Below are 27,776 nucleotides of genomic sequence, written 5' to 3' on the forward strand. Positions count from 1 at the left end.
AACTAAGTGAAGTTGTTGGGGTTTTTTCTCCTACCAATGAAAAGAAACCCACTAATTCTGGGTCTTTCACCTTTTCCTATAAAAATCCTAAAATTGTAGAAATTAATTCTTTGCCAGAAAATTTCAGTTGCAATCTTCATCCCCAAAAGAACTCTCCAAAAGCCCCCCCCCCCAAACCCCACAAAAAAACAAACCAAACCAAACAAACAAACAAACAAAAAGAGTTTTCCAGTGGAGCTGCCATTCCATAAACATTTGGAATAGCAGCACCTGTAATAAAAACTAAAGCCCTCTGCTTACAATAGGAGGAATTACTGTCAGCATTATTCTAAATTTGCACAATTAGTATGTTTGGTAAATCTGTGTAAACTACAGATAAGATCATTTTTTGCATATCCCTGAAAAGAACTGCCAAATTCTCTCCTCCTGATGTCTCCAAAGCAAACAACAAAGGGTTTTGTATACATTAGGTATGAATTAATTTGTCAATTTTTCAATTGTTCCAGGATTGAAAAAGAGATTTGTCAGTACCCAAAGGATTATGATTTTTTTCCAGGATTTACATGCAACTGGAAGCCAGTGTGCCACATCTTTTCTAAAAGTTATTTAAAACTATTAAAAAAAAAAAAAAAAAAGAGGAAGCAAAAGAAGTACATCATTAGATAATCGGATGCCTATTAATTAAACCCTATCAGTAGGTTAAAAGTGAAGCTTTTTTTTCTTTTTTTCTTTTTTTTTCCACATGAAATCTAAATGTGGTTTGAATAGATTTACAGTGGGGACAGCAATATATAAAGCTACTTATACCTGCTGGGCACATAAGAGAAGCTCTTTTAGCATTCATTGGAAACCCTCAACAACTTGAACTTCTGTAAATTTTACAAGCAGCTAATATTACAGCATTTTTACACACAGTTTTGTTTACAAATTACAGATTTAAGTTACATTATGAAGCCTACATAGAGTTCTACCCATAGGAAATATTCACACAGTTTTTCCCCTCCATACAGCTTCGATTGTCTCACTTAATGTAGCAATAAAACAAAAAAGTGATGCATTTTCTTAAAGGAAAAATTTCTTGGTACGTACATACTGCAAATAATGAAATGGCTAAAGACCAACAAAGTACTAGAAGGAAATACTAGAAGGAAAATATGTTTTTTTCATCTAAAAAAGGAATCTTCTTTTCATCCACTGTGGAATTTACCAAGAGAATATATTCTCCAGTACACAGAACACTGAAAAAAATCTTTTCTCTCTAAAGAGAATCACCTTGAGACTTTTTCAAATAATATGAATAGGGTTTGTTTATATTTATCCAACTTCCACTACCTAGATCCTTCTTTCTTTGCTGAGCACTATCAGTCATTCTCTAACAACTAACCCACAATGACAAGTACTTCTTAGTCTAACAGGTTTGTGATGAAGTAACCAATATTATAGTTAAATTTTTACTGGATACTTACAATAGGTGAATATAGCTGTAAAAAAAAGCCGTACACATCACTATTAAATATTCTTTAAAACACTGGTAGCTTGCAGCCACAACATCACATCAGCCAAAAAAACTACCCCACTTCCTACTGTTTTCAGCGGTGCCCATGTAATTTTCCACTAACAGGAACAGTAGCCAAAGCAAGCTCTGCAAGACGAAAAATAAAATAAAGAAAAGAAAAAGAGAGAAATAGACTTATGGCTAAAAATATAATAATTATAATATTCTTCCTTGAATTATTATAGAAAGCAAAAACTTGGAAAATGAAAAAGTAAAGTTGTTTCTTATTTGTTTTCCATTTTGATCTTGGATATCCTCTCATTGTCACATTGATTATTTCACACAGAAAAGCCTAGTCGAGAGTTTTTATTTCATCTATTGCATTTTTTCAGAAAATAAATACCTGTACATTGAGCCAATAAAAATTAAAATAAAAATCAGTTGTCACATACATTCCCCTTAATTATATAAAAGATAAATTTTGGTGGAAAGATATACCGTCCTTCTGAAGAACTAGAGTTTAGGATCTTATTAATTCTATTATGTCAAGTAATCAAATGAGAGAAATTGCTCACTTGATCTCTAATGCTAAGCAAATGGAAGATGAAATCTATGAATATGCTATAAATATGCTATAAACAACAACAACAACAAATTTGAGTAAGCTATTTTTAGACTACAATATCCCCCAAACTGTACTAAGGAATTGCCTCCAAAGGAAGGAGGAACTGCTGGCAGATATTTGCACTGTGAGAAAAAGAACCAGATTTTTATTTTCTTCTGAGTGTTTTTGTGTTGTGAGTTCTTATCCCCATTTTCTGGTTTATACCAAGAACTATGGTAAACACCTTTCCACCAGGTCCTAAGGACTTAGATTTTCTGTTTCAGATGTAGTGTTCTATTCACAAGCCTAACGAGCTTGTATGCGCCCGAGGAGTGGCGCTAGGCCGTGACTTTCCACAGTCACGCTTAAAGCCTGAAATTAGAGATTTGCCAGATATGCATTCACAGCTGGTGCTCGTGCACAAACGTGGTGCTGCTCCCAGCCCCCGGCGCCTGGTGGGACGCGGCGAAGTTTGCCAGAGGGATGACCTTGACGGGGTCCTCGGCGGCGCAATGTCTTTCACAGGTGTTGTAGAGCTGGGGCCTGGGCCCTCCCTGGCCCTTGTCACTGTCATCCTTTGGCAGGGGTCTCCCCAGGGTGTGACGGCCCTCAGGTCTGGCTCCTCGGGCCCAGCCTTGCTGGAAGCCAAACGATGGCAGGGAGGTGTTGGGCTGCTGGAACTGCGTCAGCGCCGGTGGCATCCAGCAGTTGTCGGAGTGGCCGAGGATGAGGCACTCCTGCGTGCAGTTCTCGGAGGCTTCGGCCAGGGCTTTCTGCAGGTTCACTTCGATAGCTAGGAGGATGGAAAGAACACAGGACAGTGTCAGGGGTGTGAGGAGAGACAGACAGAGGGAATCAAGGTCAGCAAAGCAACCCCCGCCCTACACTGATGGCCATGGTTTGGGAAGAAAAGGCCTCCAAGGGTAGAGGTTCAGTGAAGGTTCAGATGTTGGGGCCCGCAGTGTTGTCACAGTTCACACCATCATTAAAGCTTTAAAATAAGCCCTAACACACTCAATTTCCTACACTGATGGCCACAGTTTGGGAAGAAAAGGCCTCCAAGGGTAGAGGTTCAGTGAAGGTTCAGATGTTGGGGCCCGCAGTGTTGTCACAGTTCACACCATCATTAAGGATTTCTAATAAACCCTTATACACTCGATTTCCCAGAATCGTACAACTGCTCAGGTGGGAAAACACTTCTAAGCTCAGTGAGTTAAACCAGTAACCCAACACCACCCTGTTCACCCCTAAAAAAAACTCAAAGTGCCACATCCACACGCCTTTCAAACCCTCCCAGGGATGGTGAATTCCACCACCTCCCTGGGCAGCCTCTTCCAATGCTTGATGACCCCTTCAGTGAAGAATTTTTTTCCTAATGTCCAATCTAAACCTCCTCTGCCAGAAGCTGACCATGTCCTCTGGTCCAGTCACTTCCCTAAAATAATATTTTCACCTCTTGCAGGCGTCATTTCTGTAACAAAGCTAAAAACTTTATAATAATTTAATTCCATTACTCTAGATATTTGCACAGAAATACTTGGAAAAAAAAAAGACTTTTGGTTTCTTTAATATTCTCTTAAAACTGGATTTTTTCTTGTTTTCCTTTGCTTAAGGCAAAAAAACCTAAATTGGGCACTAGCCAAAGATGGTCCACTGGCCTCAAAGATGCACTCAAGCTACAAGAATAAAAAAGCATAACAGCTATTTTAAAGAGAATTGATTTCTCCATGCATTCAGTACTCAACACCTTGAAAAATCAAAGAGTACTAGCAAAAGAAGATGTAATCTCTGTAGTTTGCTAGTAATCAAACCAGATTTCTTCAGTAGATGTGAGGTTTGTGCCCTTGAAAAAGGATTATAGAAATTTTAATTTGTTCAAAGACAAAGTAAACTATGAAATCAAAAAGTGTTCATTTGTAATACATAAATATTTTTGATCTATTTCATTTAAATTGTAGCTTTGCCATGGTAGGTAAATTAAAAATGAATGGAATTTAAATTTCTACAAATGGTTCCTCAAAATAGTTTTAATATTGCAAGAGTTGATTTTATATTCTCTTCCTGTTTACAGGGTTAAATACATGAGAAGTGCAGAAGAATATCTGATTGGATATTTCCTTGTGTTTTCTTCATAAAACTTCCCAATGAAAGATACAAACATATTTTTAATGCCTGTCTTAATGAAAATTGCATTTAAAATCGGATTCTGGCTGATAAGCACTGGAGAAGGAATGCCACTAAAATTACTTATAGCAATGAGAGTGCTGAGTAGGAGCCTCCCACCCTCTGAGCTTTATGTTTAGACAGATGCTGCATTTCTGTTTTAACAAATATTTTGCATGTTGAAACCTGTGTAAAGCTGCAGAGCACAAACACTTATTTCCATGCTACATCTCAATACAAAGGAATTAAGTTTTTCCTTCAGGCATTGAAATACATAATGTTGCTGTCCAAAACAAGATTTTTTTTTTTTTAAATCTACCATGTTTAAGAAGACAGCTGGTTGCTCGTTATATCATGAATGCTCTGTTCTTGATTATTTCTCCTTCAGGACTCTCTACGTGTCAGTTAGAGGAATGATTGTTTATAAAAGTTATTTTGGTGTATTACTGGCATTTCAACATGTCCTCAGTCATTTTGCCTGAGCATTTTTCAGTTTAATCCTGACAAAGCTTTGGCACCTTGCTGTTGAAATACTAATCCAGTTTTGATGGGCAGTAGGAGACATAAATATGGAAATAATTCAGTGGAGGCAAGAGGTACTGCAAAAAAAGAAAAGTTTCTAGTGGTAGATTAGTCTAATCTTTCTGTGTCCTACTATCTGCTATTACAGACATAACTTCAAGTATATTCAAGTCTTTTAAGCTCTTTAATTATCCAGGTTTGCTTCTATTCTGATGAAAGCAACTCCCTGAAATCAGGTACAACCTTGACAGAGTGTGGAATTATTCCCATTTTGTAGAGAAACTGATCTTTTTTGCATTAATTTTAAAAAAAAACCCTTAAAATGCTATTAATTCAGGTAAAATGTGAAATACACACAATTATTTATTTGGAAATAATGCTTATTTGTTTTGAGGTCCTCACAGCAAGAGGTTACAACACTTGTACTGTACCATTTCTCTCGAACTACACTAAGAGAGTACACAGAGCTAAAACAGCAAAAGGAAGCATTTGACAATAAAAATTTAACATTTAACATTGGCCAAGGCAACTGTGGAAGAAAAAAGGTTGCCTATAAAACAGTCTCCACACCATTTCAAAGATCAGGACAGTAATTTTGTGTCACGTGATGCCAGACTACCTGGAGACTTGGAACAATGTTACCATGTTAAGAACAAGAGTATTGTTAAAATTACAGTCTTGTTTATTCTGTTAACAAATAGATATTTTAATCTGAGTTTTCGTTTTATTAAAAGTAAATAAATAGGACCCCCCAAAAAACCCAAAAAACACACCCCCCAAAGAACAACAACAAAAAGCAAAAGAAAAAAAAACAAGAATGAAAACCCCAAAGCTTTATAACTATTCTGGACACAATCCTAAGATATGAATGCAAATTATTTTGGTGTTAAGTTGTTTGGGTCTTTTTTTTAATAAAAAAGGTTGCCAATGCAGGATTGTTTAGAAGAAACATCTTTTGTAGAAGTCATAATCTTTCTTTCAGTCTTGTTTCAATATTGTTATCAGAGTGTGCTTTTCATCAGGGCTTATGGTTAATACCATGTAAAATATACAGTTTTCCTTAACTTTGAAAAAACACTTTTCAATGTCAAACAAAAAAACAACTTTCCCCACCCACAAACCAACGACTCTTGGAAAATAACTCAAACTAGAACAAACCGTAGAAAGATTTCTGCATGAATATTCACCGAGCATTATCTTTTATTTGCCTGCTCCTTCAGGCCATGAAATAGATCTTCTTTTTGTCAAACTCTGTCAGAATTCTGGATACCCAAAACTATCACAAAACTCTGTCTCTATTTTCCTTACATATCATTCCAGCCACACCTGTGGGAGATGTGAAATTCAGTGTTCAAGTGGTCATTGATCAGAAGCTCTGCAAATTGACCACGGCACCTTCTGGCTGCTACTCTTTAAGCTCCTTTCTATTTTGTTTCCTTGCAAGTAGTTCCAAATGTGGGTGACAATCAAATTTTCTGAGCCTTTCTCTCTCATTCCAAAGTAGTAGTGCAGGTGATTATTCTGCACAGTCTGATAAGTAATCAGGGGAAGGAAACACCTCTGACACCTGCCTCCACCCATCAAGGAAGAGAAAGTTCCGGCTGTCTCTGAATGCTTTCAGAAGAAATGATGGCTCTTGCAAGTGAAATTCAGTGTCTGGTACCATCTTCTCACATAAGACATGACAGGTTTATAAATGGAAATAGGAGTTTGCATATTCCCCACATATTATGAATAAAGATTACATTCCATTGAACTCTAAGCAGTCTAACTAGTTCCTTACTTCAATCAGTTACAAACCCTCAATTTTAGATATTATTTTCCAAACTACATGGAGACTCTTCAAACATGACATGAAAATTATACAAAAGAGAATTTTTAATTCATATAATAGATCACACTCGTGCACCTGTGAGTTTACCACTTTGATTTGAACTCCAGGTTGTTTTAGGAATGTTTTTTTTTTCTTTTTAATTGTCTGCAGAACTAAGAACATTTTTAAAGAAAGTGTCTGTCAGCTCTTACGAAATGTTTAGATCAGAACTGTCAAGTATAACTAAAAGCACAACAGTTAAAAGACTTTCTTCATTGTTCCGCAGTCTCATCATTTATAGGTCAAAACAGTTTTCAAGTAAGAATATTTCCCTTCACTCCAGAAAATCTGGAATTCCAGCCTTGCCAGATATCTATCCTTCAATCAAAACACCTACAAAAAATACCTTTTTTTTCCCTTGTTTGTTTTGACCAGAGACTTCCTATGGTTAAAAAGTCTGCGTGGGATTTTAGAGGTAGTAAATAAAAATGCTGATTATCCTCTTTGCTTTTTAGAGATGAAAACTGAAGAGCTTGACAGTGCTACTCTCCTTCTCAGTCTACAAAACTCCGGCGCAACTCTTTGGCATTTCTGGCTTACTATTATGTTCCAGTTTTAAGACTGTTTCTCATGGAAAATTCACAAAGGGAGACAGACTGTTGGTACGAGTATGTTACCCACAGTCTCAGAATGTTGAGAAGTTAGAATTATGGAATCATTTTGGTTGGAAAAGACCTGAAAGATCATCAAAACACATACTTGGTGTACAGACAGCTCACTTTATTTTCTACCCTTTCCCTCCAGCCTTGAAAGAGACATGTACTACTAAATGAATGTCAAGAGGACTGGTTCTTTCCTCACTCTGCCATGAAAGTCATCACTTGCACCACAGAATCACAGGGATTAGGCTGGAAAGGACTTTTGGTCTAACCTTCTGCTCATACCTGGGTATATTTGTTGAAAAAGAAGAGTGGCTTTTCCAAAAGGCCAGACTTTCAGAATTGTACATATCCCTTAAGAGAAAAAATCCAAATGCATGTGTTGAAGGGAAAGATGTGCTTCACTAAGGGTTGGACAATCAAGAACATGAGCTCCTGGAGAAGCCTTAAAAGATCCACCTTTATACACAAGTGTGGCAATGATCAAAAGACATTTGTAAATGCATTCATTACCAAAGCACTCAGATTCATTAGAAGTTCAGAAACCACCAGGCTGCACAATACCAATGCAGGTTTAGGGGCATAAAAACTGTGCAAAGAAAATTAAAAAGAAAAAGAAAAGGGGGAAAAAAAAAAAGAAAAAGAAAAGGAAACCTTAAACCACAGAATATAGAGTGCTTGAATTTTAAAGCCATGTAGCTGAAGTCTTAATGAAAAGCCAGTTTTGAATTTGACACATTTTGGATGCAAACCATCCAGCGTTACATTTAGAGCACTCTTGTTTCATAATAAAGCAAGCAACAATTAGCAAGCAATTAAGCAAATTGCCCATAATTATGCCATTGCCGAGCTATTTTTCATATTTTCACAACACAGCACATACATGAATACATGGCTGGCAGTGCCAATGCTGTTCTGTCAGCATCCAGAAGTGCCTCTCGTTTACTGGAGCGTTTCGTACTGAGCAGCTCCCAGCGCACCTCCAGCGCTCTCTGCTCAGCAGGAGCCCACCAGAGTGATGGAGATGACAACCCCAACTCCTCATCTCAGCCAGCAGCTCCTGAGGAATGGAGCTGCCCCCCCCCCCCCCACCACTCTTTGCCCATGTGTATTTACTAAATGTGGTGCTAAATCTAAGCAGGAATTCAAGCATAATGTGGGGAAATTATCGTCCGGAATTACCCTGGTGACCAAACATGGCCACTTGAGTAACATCATTTAGAGGTCTCCACCATTTGAGGAGAACAGAAATGACATTAACAGTAAAAAAGGGAGGGAGGAATAGTAGTTAGTGTAAAGTGGGTTACTTTTAATAAAGTCAGGAGGAAGAAGCTTGAATGCAGGAACCCTAAATAAGCGCTGCTATAATATACTCTAGCTTTTTGGTTTAATAATAAAATGCCTTTGGGAGGAGTTCCCTATGAATTTTTTATTTCCTGTATACATCTCAATAAATTAAAAACCTAAAAGAGTTACTTAAATTCTAGCCTTGGAACCTTTTTATTCAAAGAACAAGTAGGACACACGACCCTCAATTTTCAGCTGTGCGTACAGAGCTTGTTTTGCTTGTGAGAAATTAGGGAAGATTGATCCTCCACATGTTCTGACTGAGGAATCAACAGGCATGAGGGGAATCACATCTTCCTGTGCTACCTAGGCTTGCCAGATTGTGCTGGGTAGCTTGCAAGAATCAGCTCTGCTTCCATTCCAGTGAACATAGTTTATATCCTAACAGCCGTGGTTTTAATTTGAATTTAATCTTAAAAAAATACTTCTCATGAAATCCAAATGACAGGATGAGGTGTGAGGATTTTGCACCTGGATTCAACAAGTCAAGCAAACATTATTAAAGACAGCAAAGGAAAGTTGGTGAGGGCAAGAGGAAATGGAGGAAGTGTCAGGGCAAGAGAGTCAGCCTCTAGTAATTCCTGTCTCATTAACTACACTTGTGAAGTGAATCTTCCCCTCACGAGCAACAGCCCTACAAATAAAGCACATTAATCTTTCATTTGGTTACCTCATTGTTATTCTGACTAGAGCCTCAATCTTGTATTAATCATAACCAAGATATGGTCGAAAGGCAAAGCTCCTGTAAAAAGTTCAGCTTCAATAATTACTGTTTTCCACAGAAAGAGAATTCACATGAGAAAAAAAGAAACAAAAACAAAACAAAAACCCAAACAAACATACAGAAAAAAACCCAAACCAAAAAAAACCCCCAAAAACCCCCAAACCCAAGTCCCCAAACCTCCTGCAAACTCATTTTTTGAGCCAAATGAACATGGGTGTGACAGATTGTAGGACAGTACATGGCGCTGACCCTTACTGCTCTACCAGTCCAATTGAATTCATCTTTTATGTTCATGTTTCGCTGATATTTATGGGGAAAAAAAGGTAATTTGCAAAGGCCACATGTTTCTTGGATTAAAATTGTATATTGAGTTTTCAATAAGAGTTTTAACTATAACTAGTAAAGCATAATGACCACCTAAAATGGATAACCTAAAATCTAGTATATTGATTACAATAGTGGCTAATACAATGTGCTTTATTTAATATTTAATTAACTGCTTCCCATTTGTACTGAACCTTCTTAATTATTAATACATGGTTCATTATTTAACATGGAATATAAATTCAAATTCAAATCAATTAAACAAGGTGAAACTACATAGTGAGAAATGGTTTATCCTCCAGCAATAACCTTCAACCTGGAAACATAGTAAAGAGTGAAATTAGCATTTTTTCCCCCATACCTGCAAAGACTGTGCATTATAAGTGATACATATTAAGCTCTACTACTGATGTAAAATTCTTGTGATAAACACAACATCCTACAAAACTATGCTGGATAAAAAAGGGCTTCAGCTGTCACTTTTCAGAGGAACCATTTATGCAGAATATAACACTATACCTAGTTTTTCAGATTTCAGTTTCAAGTAAAATTACGTGTGTCCCTGAAGGAACGGCAGCTTACTGATTTTACTAAAAATCACTAAATACCTCAAAAGAGTGAGGATTCATAAAGAGAACTAAGAATCACTATGCAATCTACATAATCTCACTTTGGTGTGGAAACAAGAAAATGCATTTCCTAAGTTTAGGCTGTGTAATCAAAAAATCAGATACATCCATCTAAAACTCTGATACATCAGAGCAAAGATCTGGGCTTGGAGATAGGATGAGTGTCAGGAAGGTACAAAGGGAAGAGAATTTCTGGGTAGAACAGGGTCAGAAGCACTAACTTATTGATAAGGGGGCTACATGAACATATCAATATTCCTCTATCCCACTCTCCTACCAGATTCCAACACTTGTGACAAGGAGCAGATTGGGTGAGCCCCCTCAGCAGAGGTCAGGGCTGAGTGAGGAGGATGAGGATGAGAAGAAGTTCCTGCTCAGTTCTGTTCACACACAGCAGTTCCTTCAAGGGTCAGTGTGGGAAAAAGCCCCTCAAATGTCTGTGTTTACACCCTCTATTCATGCAGTCTCTTGGTGTATCTCCATGCCAAATGGTGCTCTGTCTTCCTTAGTATTGGTTTTGCAGTAACAAATAAACAAAAGTTTGATGGAAAGCAAAGAAAAAAAAATCTTTTAAATTAAGTAATTGAACAACTGTGCGCAATTGGTCGTGGTTCAGACATTTTAATGAAATATTAATTTTCAAAAGGGAGTCATAAAATCCCCAAATGCTCAGTGAGCTAGTGAACATATATCTCCTGAGATAACTTAAAAGGTAGACGATAAAAGTTGTTCTGAATTGTGTTTTCATCAGATATACACAAACAAACTTGAAGTCAAAGACCACTAGAGCAGCAACCAAAACAAACCTAAAACAGTCTAAAATATTCTGTACCTTTTGTGTGACTCCAGTTGTATTTCAAGGAAAGAAACCCAAAGAAACTATATTTCTTCATTAGAATATTAATCTTTTTTACTGTTAATACCCTGTTTATTTTTGAATATTTTGAAACATTTTTTACAATAATTACCTATGTAGTTATTTATGTAACACACTATGCTTTTTTGAGTGATGATAGCTATTACATTTTATTGGACCATCAACAATAATAATTCTTTCCAGCTGAATATATAAATAAAGCTTGCTGTGGATTGACAAAACAATCTTCCCATCAAAAATGTCATTTCAAAATTCAAATGCTTTGTGCCAGTGTTGATTCACATTACATTTGGGGGCATAGTGTGGTAACTGGTAGTTCCCATTTTCTCTATTCAATTCATTTTCACTTATTTCTTTAAAATATGAGGATCCTTAATATTATGAAGAAATGGCATTATTGAATGGAAATGTTCCCATTTCTCCAAAGCTGTCCCTCAGATTTTACATTTCACCATAAATATCAATTCAGGTTATGATGCTAGGAAAGAGCACTGCTTAAATTTCATGCCATCTGCAACATGGTCTAACAATAATCACAGCTATTCCCCTTTTCTGAATTCCCTACAACACCCTAGCAACTACTGCAGGAGAATAAAAGTTACGCTCCACCTCAAAACTTAAGAATACATAATTATGAGTAGTTAGGATAAATATTTCAGGGTAAGAGGCCATGGTTTGTAATTCCCCTAAAGCAGGGTCCTGGGGTGGCTCTTTGATGTTATATCCCCAACTGTCCTCTTTATGCTGTATGTTAAGTTCTCTACCTTTAAGACTAGTTCAGAGAGAGAGGAGGGAGAAGGAAGCAGTGTGGAATTTGTTTCAGACAGGGCCTGACTCCTGCACATTGTTTCTCTTGGACAGTGTTGTCTGCAGCGCCTACGGACTGTGGGACAGAGATCTCCTGTGCTTTTAGTTAGTTTTAGCTGCCTGAGGCAGAGGAGCTCCCTGGACTGTTTTTCCTTTGCCTCAGGACTGTTTAAAGCCGCTCTGGACTGAAAAGCCCAGAGGAGCAGCGGGAGCTGACCCGCGGCCCGGCGGGGCCTGGGCCCGCAGAGCTGAGCTACCCACAGCAGGGACTGTCTGAATTTGTCATCTCACTTCAGAACAACGAGAGGTTCCATTGTTTCATATTATTCATTCGTTATGCTTGTGGGCACTTTGTTTGTTAAATAAATCGTTTTTTCCACTTTTCTCTGGGGAGGTTTTTTTCCTGGACCAGTTGGGGGTGGGCCCGTTTGGGTTTGCTTCCCAGAGGGACCCTTTTTTGGGGATTTTCTCCCAAATTTCCCCTAAACCAGGACAGTGCAGCGCGTGACTCCATTGTGTTTTTTTAAGACCATTTCATGACAACCAACAACCTTGAGGAAGGGCAGGCTGGAAGAGTAAAACTTCAGCGTTCCACCTGTCCGCAGGACACTGGGATTCCCCTCCCGCTTGCCTTGTCCTCCCTGAGAGGACTCTCTCCTCCGTATGGCCGCAGCTTTCCTCTTGGAAAACCCTCTCAACCATAGCCTCCTTGATGACTACGCAACGGCTTCCACCCAATTTTTCACAGCAGTTTTCTCTCAAGACCACTTTGTCAATCTGCCGCCGGCTACCCTCAGCGGGCCCACGAAGCTGCTCATCCCTTTGACAAAGGCTCCGAAAAGTGTGAACACATGGAAAGGGCCATGTTTGATTAACAGCCCTGTGATTGCTGTAAAAATGAAATTTGAAAGGTAATAATTACATTTGTAATTACTTAGGTCTAAATCTCTTATGTTTCCTACTCCCTGTATTTCTGGACAGCTGGAGCAATGACTCATTAATAATAATAAAGTCATTTAACCCTGCAGGCACGTTACAAGGAGAAAGATGTCATTTGTCACCAATGTAAATAGAACAATCACTGAAGGATACAGCAAGACCACTATTTCATATTTATTGCAAATGATAAAAGGGACATTTTGCACTCATTCTCACCATGACATCCCAATCTGCTTGTTAATTATCAGCAAACATAAGGGGACAGCATACAACATACGAGGGCCTACTAATAATGCATTGTCCTGCGGTGACATTTCCATAATCACTTTAAATCTACCCTACACATCTGCACTAGTTAGAGCTTTCAGCACTTGAAATCATACCCCCTAGTAAGGAATGAATTATCCTTTGCAGATTGAGCACACAAAAACAGCTCTTTCTCAGAGTTTGAGGGTCTGATAGCTGACATGTGCCTCGCTATTACTTTAAGGGATAAGGTTTGGCATTCTGTTGCACTTGTGGTGGAGCACAGTGTGACTTAAAAATAAATGCAATTGTATTTTTAGGCCAGGAACTTTGCAGTTGTAAATCTCACTGGCAATATTTTAAACAAGGACTTCTGCAAGTCACTTAATTTTCCAGTGGTTTTCAGCACTGTTCTGTTCTTTGCTTCCTCAAGAACTCTGGAAGGACAACTCTGTCTTAGATGACACAAGTGCCCTTTTTCATAGGCAGCTCAAGTAAGTTACTCAGAATTTACTGGATTTTTAAAAAGTATTACTGATAATACTCCCTGTCTATGAAATAAACTTCTGAAGAAAGACAATTCTTTCCCTATATGATTATATTAAGAGCCATGAAACTTTGAGGAAAATTCTTGCAGAGAAATTTCGCCTGTGGCATCAATATGAAAACAAATGAAAGGATGTTTCAGGTAAATTATCTGAGTTTCAACTCCATCAACCTAGAACTTAAATTTCTTCCTTGGTTTGCTTATTCATCAGCACTTATCTAACCATCAGACATGTAGGAAGAACAGAGAACAAACTTAACAATACGGAGCTATAAACTGTTATTGTGTGGGTTAGAAAGGAGGAAAGAAAACTTCCTAAATCTGCTTATATTTTCCCCAGGTATTACAACAAAAGAAAGACATGCTTTCAAAAACTTAAATAAGTAGTGTTAAGAAATAAGACACATCAGGAAAGAGTAAAGTGCACAGAGTAAAATTCATATTTTCACTGTTAAGATAGTGACAACACAGAAAGGCTCGTATGTGGAGTGAAATGTTTTGTCAAATTGAAAAATGGAAATAATATGAACACTACAATTTTCACATCAATTGGAGGTAAAATGTTTTGAATTACAGTCATTTTAATCTTGTTTTATAAAGAAAATGACTTCAAATGGGTGATAATTTAAAACAGCATAATCCAAACTTCATTGTGCTCCAGTCAGGCATTGGAGCGTGGCTCCAAGTGATTTGGAGCAATCTTTGCACATCAGCTCAGAGCCTCATTCTCAGCAGACATTTGAACAACAACAACAAAAAGATTCCTGAAAACTACAGTTCCCATCATTTACCTGAGAGTTCAAAATCACTGACTGAGATGGCTCCAACTTCCTAATTGGGCCATTATAGGCATTGCTGGCACCTTCAGAAATTTGGGCAGCATCCTACTGAGGGAACGCTGTCACAGCTACCAGCTCTTTAACAGTCCCTTGTGTACCAGCTTCTCCACTGAAATTTTTCTGTTTGATTGGAAGTTCCTCATCTCACTCACATGAGCCTTCTCCAACTATTAAGAAGTTTTTTGGGCATCAAGGAGTTTTGCTGACAGGATATATATATAAAAATATTTATTTATTTATTTATTTATTTATTTGTATATTTATATATTTCTATATATATATATGTTCTCCAGAGTAAATTTCAATTAAAAATATAAAAACAGTGGAATTTTAGCTAGCAGCATTACTAAACTTATGTGGTTCTCCATAAAACATATGATTTTATCAGCCCCTAGACAACTGACAAATGATGGGAATAATTTAGGCCAGATAACACTTGACACAATCCTTTACAGAACATTTTCTCCTAGCATGGATAATTTTAAAAGGACATTGTTAGGAAACAGTGATAGCTGTGATTGTTCTGGAAGATTTTAGTGTCAGTAAGATCAGCCAAAGGAATGGAAGTGAGCAGCTGCTGACAGCATCTTGTCAGCCCATTGCAACAGCTGTCAGGAGTGGTTCTGTGACCTGCAGCCATGAGGACTATGATTCTTGAAAACAGGGTAGTGGTTATTGTTGTTGTTGTTGTTGTTATTATTATTATTATTATTATTATTATTATTATTATTATTACTACTACTACTACTACTACAATTAATTACGCAGAGCATAACGAATAGAAAACTGTGGGGGTATTAAGTTAAACTTCATGAGGTATCCAATTGTTCGTGAAATTAAACTTCATTACTTGGAAATATTTTTAAATGGAAATAAACACACTGGTTGATCTTTAAATTCTGCTTTTATAAGCTCAATTATATAAACATCTTCTTATAACCACACACTGTCTGTGTGTCTGTGTAAGGATTCTGAGGAGAGATATAAATTTATTGACCTTCAAATTTCAGAGAGTAGGTGTCAAGTTTTGACTCAGACCTCCTTATATTCATATTTTTATACATTGAACCATAGCTGTCTTTTCAAAAAAATTTAACGTTCACTCCTGTTTGATAAGCTTTGGCATGAATATGCCTAGGCTAATAAAAGCCTAACATATATTATTTAACAAGGTTAAAAACTAGCAATCAGACTTGTCAGGGAACTTATCACCTCCTTTAGAATATAAGCCTCAATCAGCCATTTCTCTACTGCATGGGACAGGGGCTCTCTTAGGTTTAGATTTAAGAAAATCAGTTCTCACAAAGTCACTAAACTTCAGCATCCAGCTCTTTTGAAAGTCCGAGTTTCAAATTAGTTTTGAAATCCTGGTCAGGGCAGACACACACTGGAGGTAACCAAATAAATCCCAGCAGTTCTTGCTGGGTGTGAAAATTCTTGAACTAACCTAATCTCTAGTTCATAAACCCACAAAATCCCATAATTTATGTTTATTTTTCCTGAAGTCCTACAGAAAGGATATTTTAAGTCTGGGTTAAGTGCTGGTCTGGCAGATGCCATATAGAAAGCTGTCAACACTTTTGGCACAGATTTCTTTTTGAGAGGGTTCAAACCTGAATTTCTGAAGGTGATGTTCCTTGAGCTTCATCAAACTGCATTTCACAAGCACCTTTCCTACAGTTCCTGTGGATGGCAGGAGAAGTTTTGACTCAGTCTGTGTTCCAAAGGGCTGCTTTAAATCTTTCTATGTTTTTTAATTAACCATAGGATATAAAAGGACCTAAATGAAAAGCTACCAGTCAATTGCTGACTAAGTGTTCACCAGCCTGTTATTGAACCTATTTCATCTATTTGTTCCTTAATTCACCCATAGTCTAGAGATGTCATTAATATGCTCAAAGTTAATTTATTATCCTCTATTGCTTCTATTCAGGCCCATGTTAACAGAATAAATTCATCACAAATAATCAGACTTGAAAAGGCAGATTTGGATTCTGACAGAGAATAATTGATCATGGCTGGGAAAAAGCCTCCCACAGACTGGGCTGTTGGAATGCTGGAAGATGAAACTGGAATGACTGCAGAACTCCTGCAGAAAAGGACATGAAAGTCTTGGGGGGCAAAACAAACAAATAATAAATCCCCGACTCCATCTCCCCAAGTAGGGAGGTTCCTGACACTGAGTATTTTTCTTTTTCACACTCACAGGTCCTTTTTCTTACCTTCTACCCTGAGGCAGAAATAATCATTAGGGCTCTGCTGGTCCTCGTTTCCATACCCAGAGCTGGGGACAGAGGGGCACAGGGAGTGCCAGGGACATTCAGAGCTCTGCAGAAATTCAGAATTCAGAGCTCTGGGGCCACAGACTGCTTATCAGTACATCCATGCAGCACATGGCCCTGCTGTAGTGCTGCACAGTGCAACACTAATTTATTTAATTTGCTATTTTTTGTCACCATCCCCGTGATAACAGCAGGTTTGGGGTGATCTACTGCTCTGTTACACCACGCTTGCTACCTATCTGTATATTATCTGAATTACAAAAGCAACTGGATATAACAGCATTTATGACGTGTTCCAGGTGCTGTTACAATAGAAAAAAATCAAATCCATTTTGTAGTTATAAGTCCATTATCCAGTGGAAATGGAAAGCACAAAGATACTGTCATGAATGTGGCACCACTGTGATTGTAACAGGGGTTTGGAGATTTATTGTAAAGCCCAGAAACACTTGAAATGACACAACTGATCATGGCATCATAGTCAATATTCTAACTATTATTATTTTGGCAAGTTATTGTTTTGTCCCCAGCTTCAGCACGGGGAGAATTCTCCTTCCTCCACAGCAGTGGCTGCTGTGGACTGGACATGGCCCCTTTTCTGTCAGACTGTGACTCCATTTATCCATCCCTTCATGTACTTGTCTCCTAATTCTGTACACACCAGAGCCCTTTCCCTGCTCCTGCTCTTGTTACACTGAGTAAATATGCAGTGTCAGGACTTGAGTTACCAAATTTCTCCAGGGAAAAAGAGGGGGAAAAAACCAGTGAGTAGCCCAGACCTGTCCAGGAAATAAAAAAACTCGCTCAGCTCAGCCTAGATATTTTACAGAGGATCTTATATACTGATATAGCAATGAATATCAGTACCCAAGTGTTTGTAAATATGTAGATTTATCTGGATGATTCCTTCAGAACATCCCACCTCCCTTTACCCTCTTTCTATCATATTCCAGAACCCACCTGAATTGTGCTTCTAAATGTGCTGCTATCAATATCTGGGTGGGTGGGGGTTTGTTGTTGTTGTTGGTTTTTTTGTTGGTTTTGGTGGTGGGGTTTTTTTGTTGTTTTTGTGGTTTGTTTGCTTGTTTGTTTGTTTTCCCCCAGATTCAAATGCTTATTTATTCTATGAATGCCTTGGAACTAAGACCTTCAGTGAGGTGAATGTACCAAAGGTCTGATCAGTACCGGATGTCCCAATGAAGAACCTCTGTACCAAAAGGGATCCAGTATTTCCCAGGGAAGCAATGGAGAGTTAGAAAGTGCAAACTCTGCAATATTAATTCAGGACCCTTGTGTAAATGTATTTTGATGCAAACTTTAATTAAATTATCATATACTATTTTTCTCATTGGACCCTTGGGCCCAATTCAGAGAGTAAGTAGTTATTCAATATTTATCTACTCTAATCAGCATGTGGCCATACACCTTTTTAATTAATATTTTCAAAGCCTTGTGTTGAATGCAGATTTATTCATTTCCTCATGTACTCTGTTGTTTTCACAACACAATCAAAAGCTTCATGAACATGAATAATATCCCACCTGAATTATTTGCTTTATTGAGGCCATTTGCATCTGGGAAACTGAGGATTTAAAAAAATTGAGTAAAATTATGCAGCCTCCATTATTTCATTATTTCTGGATGCCCAACATGAGATAACTTAAACCAGATTGTTATACTCTTGAGCACTGGATACTATATTAGATGTAGTTTTCAAAGCTTCCCTGTTGGAGAAGGGGATGATGTCCTTGGCACTCAAAGAAACTCAAAGAAACCCAAATGATGAAACATGATAGCAAAAACTCAGTTTTCCCCCACCACCAAAGAGCTGTGCTGCCCATTTCAAAATGTACAACAAAAATACAGGAATGTTGAAGAGCTGTCTTTCATTGTCCTTACTAAATCTAACCAAACAGAACATCAAAAAAACCCATGAATGTACTTTGAATAGTCTTACAGTGATGAAGAGCTCATTATTTTAATAAACCACTAAAAATCTGAGAATTTTATGAGCTTTGATGATTTCTTACAGTGCCAAAACTTTCCAGAAGATATATCTTAAAAATTAGCACTAACTGTAATGTAATAAAATGTAATGATTTCATAAAATTTGACATGGTAAACCAATTTTAGAAATTCCTCAAAGTGCTTCTCGGAATCAAATTTTAGTTCATTTTTAAAATGGACTGGACTATAGTTACAACTGTTCCCACTGTAAAATCTCATTATTTTTATGTAAGTTAAAATAGATTGGCCCCTTTGCAGTGAGAAATGCACAACTACATGAGTGTTTCTCAGAACTGTGCTGCTGTTACCCCTGGCTGATGAGTGACTTGTTTTGCAGCCTTTTTTCCCTGTCTGTTTCTGCCATGGGTTGTACCTGTGGGGAATATTAAAGGTAAGGTGGCTTTCAGAAAGCTGTGAAAGCAGGCCCCAGAAACAGAAGGAGCAGAAAAACTTGGAATTAGCTGCAGCTGTCAAGCCTGAAAGTAGGAAAAGTTACAAGAGTACAGCAAGCAAGGACATGAAACAATAGTCTGAGACTTAGGTTTGGCCAGGATAGACCTTAAGGCTGCAGAAAAATCTGCTTAGCAATATAGTAGAAGGTTTTAAGTTTAATAATGGAGTATTATGTATTATAAACAGAAAGCATCCAAGCAAGCATTGTTTGAAGCAGGTGTGTGTGTGTTTTAAGTGACTGGCTAGAACAATTGTCTGTGAGCTTTAGCAACATGCTATTGGCTGGAAAACTTTTAAAATGCCCTGTGACAGAGAGATCTTTGGCTGCTGCTGGCAGACAAGAGCTGTTGCCATCTTTCAATTGTCTCAAACCCTGTTATGAGGCTGATGCTGCAATAAAGACTCGAGGAACATCGTAAACTTTGTTCTGAGGTTGATTTGTAATAAAGATTTGAGAAGTGTATTTAGTAGTCCTGTCCCACTCATGCACAAACTTCCAACACGGTACCCTTTTCTCCCTAAGCTCTGCAGACAGGCTGCAGTTTCCATGCCAAACCCTCCTGTCCTTGGGGAATGAGCCAAGTGCAGAGACTGACAATGAAGAGAAGGGAACGGGACACACGCAGAAGAATGCAGGAAACACTTTTGAGAGCAGCAACTCTGCTCTCCCTTTCTAGTTCCAACACCATCATCACCTGTGGGAAAGTGACTTTACAAATGGTTATCATGGAGATGGCAGAAAGCTCAGAATTCCCTGGGCTCCTCAGCAGCAGGGAGCTCAGGGCAGTGACTCTGCAGCTGGGCTGGTGAGCTGTGTGATCACTGAAGCCACAGCCATCAAATCCCCCTGGATGAGCTCACACCCCTTTTCACAAGAAAGACTCTTCAGGGGAACTAAGGAGCACAGAAAAAATGGGTTAGAGCTTGGCATTTCATGAAAGCAGAGATTAGATCAATATAATTATGTAGCAGAGTGTGTAAATGGGCTTGAGGACAGCTCCAAAGCAGGAGGAGAAGAAGGGGTATCCAACTCCCAACAAAAGAGCTTGGCACTTGGCCCCTGGACTTGTGACAACTTGAAAAATAAGAGCTCTGAAGTGAATGGTCATATTTCTCTCATTCCAGAGAAAAGAAGAGGGGAAAAAAGCAGATATTAATATCTATCCTTTCATGAAAGAGAAAAGGGAAGTGGGGAAAGCAAGATGCACTCCCAAGGAGTTCTGGTCCATCAGATTTTAACGCCAGGCTTTTAATTGCAAAGTTCCATCTTCACAAGTAACAAGGTGCTGGCCACCTCAGAGGAAGTTCAGCAAACTGCATTTTCTAATTTGGACTCTAAGTACCCACTAGAAAGGCCATTTGTCCAAAGATTTTTTAGACACAATTGCTTCAGAAGTTCCACAGGCTCACAGTAAGTAGCCGGAATGAAGGCTTCTCTCTCCAACTCACAAAAAAAAAAAAAAAAAAACAAACACCAAAACAAAACAAAAAACAACCCTGTTAAAAATGTTCACAACTAAACACAACTAAAGTTTGAGCTCGTAACTTTTGCCGGCCTGCATGAAATGGTAACTAAGAACTGCCAAAAAATTAAAATAGGTATAGAAAATAAGTATTAAAAAAAATATTGGCCAGAGCACACAGATTCAAGCACATAGTCAAATCAAAACTGGTAATTGCTGTATTCCAGTCAATTAATAGGGTGTTACAAGAAATTCTCAAAAAACCTCATAAGTATCTGATATAGTTTAAGAGAACAAGCGACTGTGAAATGATGCATTAAAGGAAAAGAGGCTGTTCTAATAATTACCTTTCAGTCCATCCAGTGGCTCTGTACGATTCCAGAATGTGACATTCCTGTACTGCTGACTCTGGGATTCAGTACTTTCTCCTCTGACATATATGGCAAATTCTGTCACTCACCCGACATATCATGTTCATCACAGATACACTTTTTTCTGACTTATTTTGTGCACAGCTTATCATATTACCAAAAATGGGTAAAACAACTGGAGGAAAAACAACTGGGCTCCCTGTGAAGGGGCAGCACAGAAAAAAAATTTATCAATTCAGATTTTTAAATAGCTGTGATACTTTGAATGGAGTGTGTGAGCTCTCAAGAATTTGTTACTTCTTGTAAATTATTGGTCCAGGGTTCTTTACCTTCTGAAGATTTTTTTTTAATTATTATTATTTTAGTTACTGCTTTAGATTGTCCATCAAAAAGAAATAAAGAAAGGAGCAAAAAAAGCCACAGGGCACCTAAAATGCCATGAGGCAACAAGCTTCATCAACATCTTTAAATCAAAGACTTTATCTTCATATTTTCTCCACTTCATAACAAAACTGGATAATACATGGAGAAATGTTCATTATATTCTCAAAACACAAGCTTTTATGAACCTGATAATACTAAAATTTTACCTTGCCAAATGGTTCACCATGACCACCTTAAATGCATTACATTGGCTTGTTATTTCCATGCTAAATGACCAATATAAAATTACTGCACAAGTTCTATGGCTGGTGAAATAAATCTGCTCAGAGGACACTCTTGATTTCCAGTCAGCCAAATCTGGCTGCCATCTGACATATTAGACAAAAAAGAAAAAGTCATCTTTATATATATATATATATATATGGATAGATAGATAGATAGATAGATAGATAGATAAGTAGATATTAATAACAATCCAAACTACCCATGCTTTTCTAAAATTGGGTCAAAATCTCAAATCCTGAAACATATTTCATTTCTGCTTCTGTACATGAATCCCAGTGACATTTCATGCCAATCTCTGTGTGGATTTTCTGTCCTGAAACTTGGTGGATAAGTCACAAATTATGCTGGGGTGGAAGAAATAGGTGAAATGAAAATATCCCTTGAAATCAGTGTTTTTAGTATGATATGTGGAGGGTCTTTTTGCACAGAAAAAAATGAGATGATTAACAAAAAGTTGTCTTAGTTGTGTTAATTATCAATTTATCATAATTTTGAGAAGATCTGTGAGGATTGCTGGAGATGTGCTGACAAGATGTAAGAAGAATGGATAAAGGAATAAAAATAAACCCATGGAGGGTGATTGGGATGTTTCCTTAGCTACAATTAACTGAGATTTTTATGGAAAATTTTAAAAAATCTATTGCAATATGGAAAAAGATATTTTTTGAGTATTTAGGAATCCGTTTAAAGGTAAGACTTTTCAGGCTACTTTTTGTAAACCCATCAGCTCTGCTAAAGCACTGTTTTTACTTCTAAGGAAGACAAAATGTCACTTCCCAAGGAAATTGATTCCAGAATAAAAAAAAAAATAAAAAAAGCTGTATACAGGTCACAAAATCTACTTGTCTAATTCATTTCTTGCTTCTTCTTCTTTGCCTTTTTCCCCTCCCAAACACCCAGTGCAGCGCTGGGCCCTTCTGTTTAGTCAGTGGCCAATTACAACTTCTCTGGCGCAGTTTTTCATCCCAAGGCAATTTGGTAATCTTACACTGATTAATTAAACCCGGGTCTCTAAACAAACTGCTCCAATTCCTGTATCCAGAGCTTGCATATCTAATCCAGATAACAGGATAAGCAATGTGACTGTCAAAGTTCACCAAGAAATGAAAACAAGAGCCCTGTGTTCATTCTTCTTTGTGGAGTTTCTAAACAAAGAGTAAGTTGTACTTCTAGGTAGAAAATCTAATCTGCATTTAAACAGAATTTCTCCAAATAATAAACAAAAGCCTGAAGCAACAGTTTTACAGCAAGTCTCGCTGCTAGTGCAGAGCCTAATCCTTCTATCTCTATCTGTAAGCCCTTCTACCCTTGTATATTAATTTCCTTGCCGGTTTATCAAGTCATCTTGGCAGAGTTCACAGGAACAGCAGCCTCTCCTCACTTCCTCAATTCTCTGCAAAGCTGAGCCTAAAGCTGCTCCAGCTTTGGGTGGTCAGCAACTCAAGGCAAACTCAGATTTATGAGAACAAAGGGAAGTTATTAACCCCAAGAGGGAGAAGGATGGCCAGTAGCAGCATAAATCTCCCCGCAAAAGAGGCTTAGGCTTAAAACAGCAAGATGCTAAATGCTGCAGATTAGTTTTTAAAATCTTCTGGGACAGAGAAGTTTTCAGATGCTACCTTGCCACTCAGTATTTTATTTTTATGTTTGAAGGCAACAGATCTGATACCACCTGAAGACCTCACCTCTCCTACTGCTTTCCCTCAAAAGAACTATTTACATATTTCAGTAAAGAAATTTTAAAAAAAAATTACCCCCCTTCCCAAAAAGGGGCTCTGTTCTAAATTTAAAAACAATGAAGGAACTCATTATTAAATGAAAAAGATACCTCAGAGGAAAAGACAGAAGGATAGAATTAGCATTCTAGATGAGATTTGCCAGATTCTCAGATATAAAGAAAGTTAGTACCAGATGAGCAATAACTAATTTAATTCAGGCAGCTCTGCTTTAATACAGGTCACTGCTAATTAGACAAATACCCACTAGATTTGTCTACCTGATTCCCACTCCACTCCTAATATTGACAGACCATCAGCACATCAGCCTTTAAAATATTTTCTCGCTGTAAGCCCAACAAATTTGACCTATAACTCTATTGTATTATTAGATGTTGTTCCAGGCTGACTTGTTCTCTAAAGGGCCAAGGGGACCCAGCTGCCTTTGAACCAACACAGTTTGCAGTCACAGGGATCATCTTGTTTACAGGACTCAACAATATAGAATTTTTTTTTCCCCTGAAAACAGAGTTATAACTCCCATTTTGTGAAAGGCATTTTTTGATTTCAAGAAAGAGAGATAAGTTAGGAGTCAGTTTTCCTCCAGACTGTAGCACTTATTCACATTCAAGGAAGAAAAACAACAATATTAAGGATTCTGTAAAAGAACTTGATAAGCTCCTTTGGTAAGCAGAAAAAAAGAAAATCCCAAACCAATTAGTCTCTCAAGGAAACATTCTCTTTATGAATCAAAGCTATGTGCCAATAAGTATTTCTTATTAAGTAGAAGATTCTTGCTCTGCAGGGTAGGAGATGGACACTGCGTAAATTGAGTAAGTGTTAAACTGAATGAGAAAATGGTTGTAGGCAGAGAAGAAATTGAATAAAAGGGAAAAAAAAAAAAACCAACTCCAACCAAGCTTTCTACTTCACTACTAAAGATAGCAAGTTAAAATTAGAAAAGGATATACAGTAATCTTGTATTATTGATGGATTAATGATATATTTATTAAGAGAGAAAATACACTTTGCATCATTATAATGCCATAGGGACAATAAACTGCTTTGCTAAGTGTATAGGGAATATTTTAGCTACGGCCAGAGGCTTAAATATTTCACCATTCCACTGGAAAACATGTAGGAATTCAGATGGAAAACAAAATCATATGTAAAAGACAATCAACTCACAGCAAGAATAATTAAACCAGCATTTTATGTTCCTGTACAGTCAAGTATGGAGATGATTATTTGAAATGTTCTTACAGGAGGTCAGGTTTCCTGGCCTGGCTGGCAGACACAGGGAACTGCACAGAACTTACTCCAGCTGTTGGTGCAACCAGTTTAAAAGTGAAATACAGCACCAACCTTGCCTCTTTTGATGGATGACAAAACACAATGAAGAGAAGGAGAGGAAAAACTTTGGGTATTCCCTCATTTCTCAGATGGCAGGAGAGGTTCACATCTGCCCCACTCTCTTTGTTTTGCTGGGAAGTGCATTTTTGCACCACATTTGCCCATCTTTGGCACCAAAGATAAGCAATGGCACATGAGAATTGGCATGGCTTAAAACCCTGAGCAAACAGAGGACTTGCAGAAAGTGAAATCCAAAGATCAAGCATGATGTCACACTTAGGGAACATTTTATAGAGCTGCATTCACCTCTGCCTTCATGGTTTTTGGATCTTCAGGATTCATGTTTTGAGGCTTTTTATCTCAGTCCTCACAGGTAGAAGCCTCTTTTCAAAATCAAAGTCTTCCCAGATGATCAGAAAACAGAACATGGTCAAATAGCATGAAAACAAAGGGAAAACAACTAACTAGAACTGAGAAGCAGCAACTCAGGGAAATTGGAAAATTTTGAGTACAAAAGCCTTTGGCCTACATATAATTTTTTTTAAGTCCTCCATATTATAATCTCTTAGAAAACAAATTTAGCCACATAATAGCAAAGTTTTCTGTAGGTGTTTTGGAATTTTTACTGAAAAATCCCCAATATTACCAGTTTCACTTTAAAGAGTCACACAATACAAATAAAAGCACTCATAAAGTCAATTAGAAGTCAAAAGAAAATAAGCGTTGAACCAAAGTAATTAAACTATGCAATAAGAACGATTAATCTGTGAGAGTTCACGGCAAAGGTAAGGCACGGATCTGGCATGTACAGTGGAGAATGGATCTAAAAAATTCCCTAATTAGTTGGAATTAAGTGGTCACCTCCCTTAATTGGAAGGAAGAATGAATGCAAACTTCAAGAGGAAAGGTTTTCTTTTTTTAAAGCAGGGAAGAGGCTTCCTGCTCCCTCTGGCTGTGCCCCTGCCCGGGGCAGTCCCTGACCCTGGATTTGGGTTTCATCTCTCCCTGCTGGCACATCCCAGGCTGGCCCATCCCAGCCTCCTCCTTCCAGCAGGGAATGCCACAGCTGGGAGCATTTCCAGCTGCATCCTCTCAGCCCCAGGGAGGGCAAAGCTGAGGATGAAGTGCTGGCTCTGCCCATTCTTCTCCAGGAAATGAACCCTGACTCTTCCCAAACCACTCGGGTTCAGCCGTGGAGACAAGAAGGAAATCAGAAGTGTAATTTGTAGCTGCTGGGCCAGGGGCCACACCAATAAAAAGGATATTTTGTGAATTTTAGAGGAGAGCTATTAGCAGTCTTCATTTATCCCTCCTCCAAGTAAGTTTTACCAGGAGTGACAGTGGCGTTGGCACTCTGTGAGGATGTTCTGGAGCCTGGGAGCAGGAAACAGCAGGGGTGCTAAAGCTCCACCTCAGACCCATGCCCAAGCCATTACATCTCCACATCAGCGTTTTTTTTTTTTTGTTTTGTTTTTTTTTTTTTTTTTTTTTGTTTTGTTTTTTTGGCATGGAGCATCACAACTTTGGCCTCACAGCAAAAAGAAAAAACATCCAAAAAAATTATTTCAGCTTAAAATGTACCATTCACTTCTGATCACTTTCTTTTTTTTTTTTTTTAAATTCAGTTTGTTGTGAACATAAATCACCCTTTCCCAACAATCTTCCTGGCACACATGTGGGTGCCATGGCAACTATCACAATCTCCAAATCCTGTGCTCGTGAAACACACAACTGGGTGATGAAAGGATTGCTATCTGTGAATCCATAGATCTGCAATCACCCCCTAGCCGTGGCTAAATAGTATAAATAATTGTAGCATGGGTCTGTGTTTTTTTTTTTTAATGGGGAGAAATCCAGCAATAAGAACAGAAATTCAAATATTGCTTTTCCAGTCCAGATGTATCAAGATATCCAGCATTACAAGTCTCTTAAGAAACTGAGTAATTAATTACATTGCATTCAATGTAGTGAATAACTGCCAGGAAGCAGACTTAAAACTCGGATTCTGTTTTAATTTATTTTATTTATGGGCACAAGTGAGGCCTTCAGGTAACTGAATACAAAATAAATTGGACTGTGACTGCTAAAAGAAAAGTAGATTTAAGGTAGATTTAAGTAGAACAGGTACTTAAAACTAAAGAATTGCTTAAAAACAAAGCAAAAACAAGACGGGAAGAGGAAAACAGGGTCATTCTAACCTTGGTAGTCCACATCCCGATGCCTGAGGTAGGAGGAAGGAACCACATACTAAAATATCCCTTCATATAACTTTTCAGACTCATCTCATGTCCTTTTCAAACCATCTGAGTCCCAAAACACCCCATACTTTAGAAGATTCTGAAATTAATATAAGCTTATTTTCAAAATCTGCTTCTGCTTTAAGTCAGGTGAAAGGAAACACAGAACAAGTTCTGCTGAGAACTATTCTTGTTTTGCCTGAATTGGCTTTTCCCCCCTTCATCCAAACTAATTAAAAAATGTTCAAAACAATGAGATTTCCTCAGCTTTCTTACCATGGGCAGGGATTTATTCCTGAGTTACAGGATTGCAGAGGCATTATTCAGATAATAAAAAAGAAGGCCAGAGATTTGTAAACAATGGCAGAACAGCTTAACCATTTGATCCGCACTTTTCTAATAGTCATCATTATAAGAGCTTATTTTGTTATTATATTCCATTCTTCCTGAAATATCCAGTAAAAAACCACAGTTCAACTTACCCTTGAAGTATTTCCCTTTTCCATTTTAACAAAACTTGGGAGTTTCTGAATATTTCTATGCCTCTATCTGTATTCCATGAGGCTGCCCATTTCCTGAGCAGCTGAAGCCCTGAAGGAGAATCCTTTGGCCATATATTCCCTTTATAAATCCCCAGCTGATGCAGTTTACAATACTCCACTGAACTCCTGACTTTCATTTACAAAGCTCA

General features: G+C 37.9%; 1 long non-coding RNA gene across 1 annotated transcript; it reads right to left on the reverse strand.

Moving 5' to 3' along the window:
* Positions 1 to 1,662: 1,662 nt before the first annotated feature.
* LOC136304471 (uncharacterized) lies at positions 1,663 to 27,776 on the reverse strand. Its single transcript, XR_010724611.1, has 2 exons — positions 27,568 to 27,776; positions 1,663 to 2,892 (listed from the first exon to the last, which is right to left on the reverse strand). It is a non-coding gene; the product is annotated as an uncharacterized lncRNA (long non-coding RNA).

Source organism: Chamaea fasciata, unplaced genomic scaffold, assembly GCF_029207755.1.
Source record: "Chamaea fasciata isolate MVZ Bird 193981 ecotype frontalis unplaced genomic scaffold, bChaFas1.0.hap1 SCAF_96, whole genome shotgun sequence".
NCBI lineage: Eukaryota > Metazoa > Chordata > Aves > Passeriformes > Sylviidae > Chamaea > Chamaea fasciata.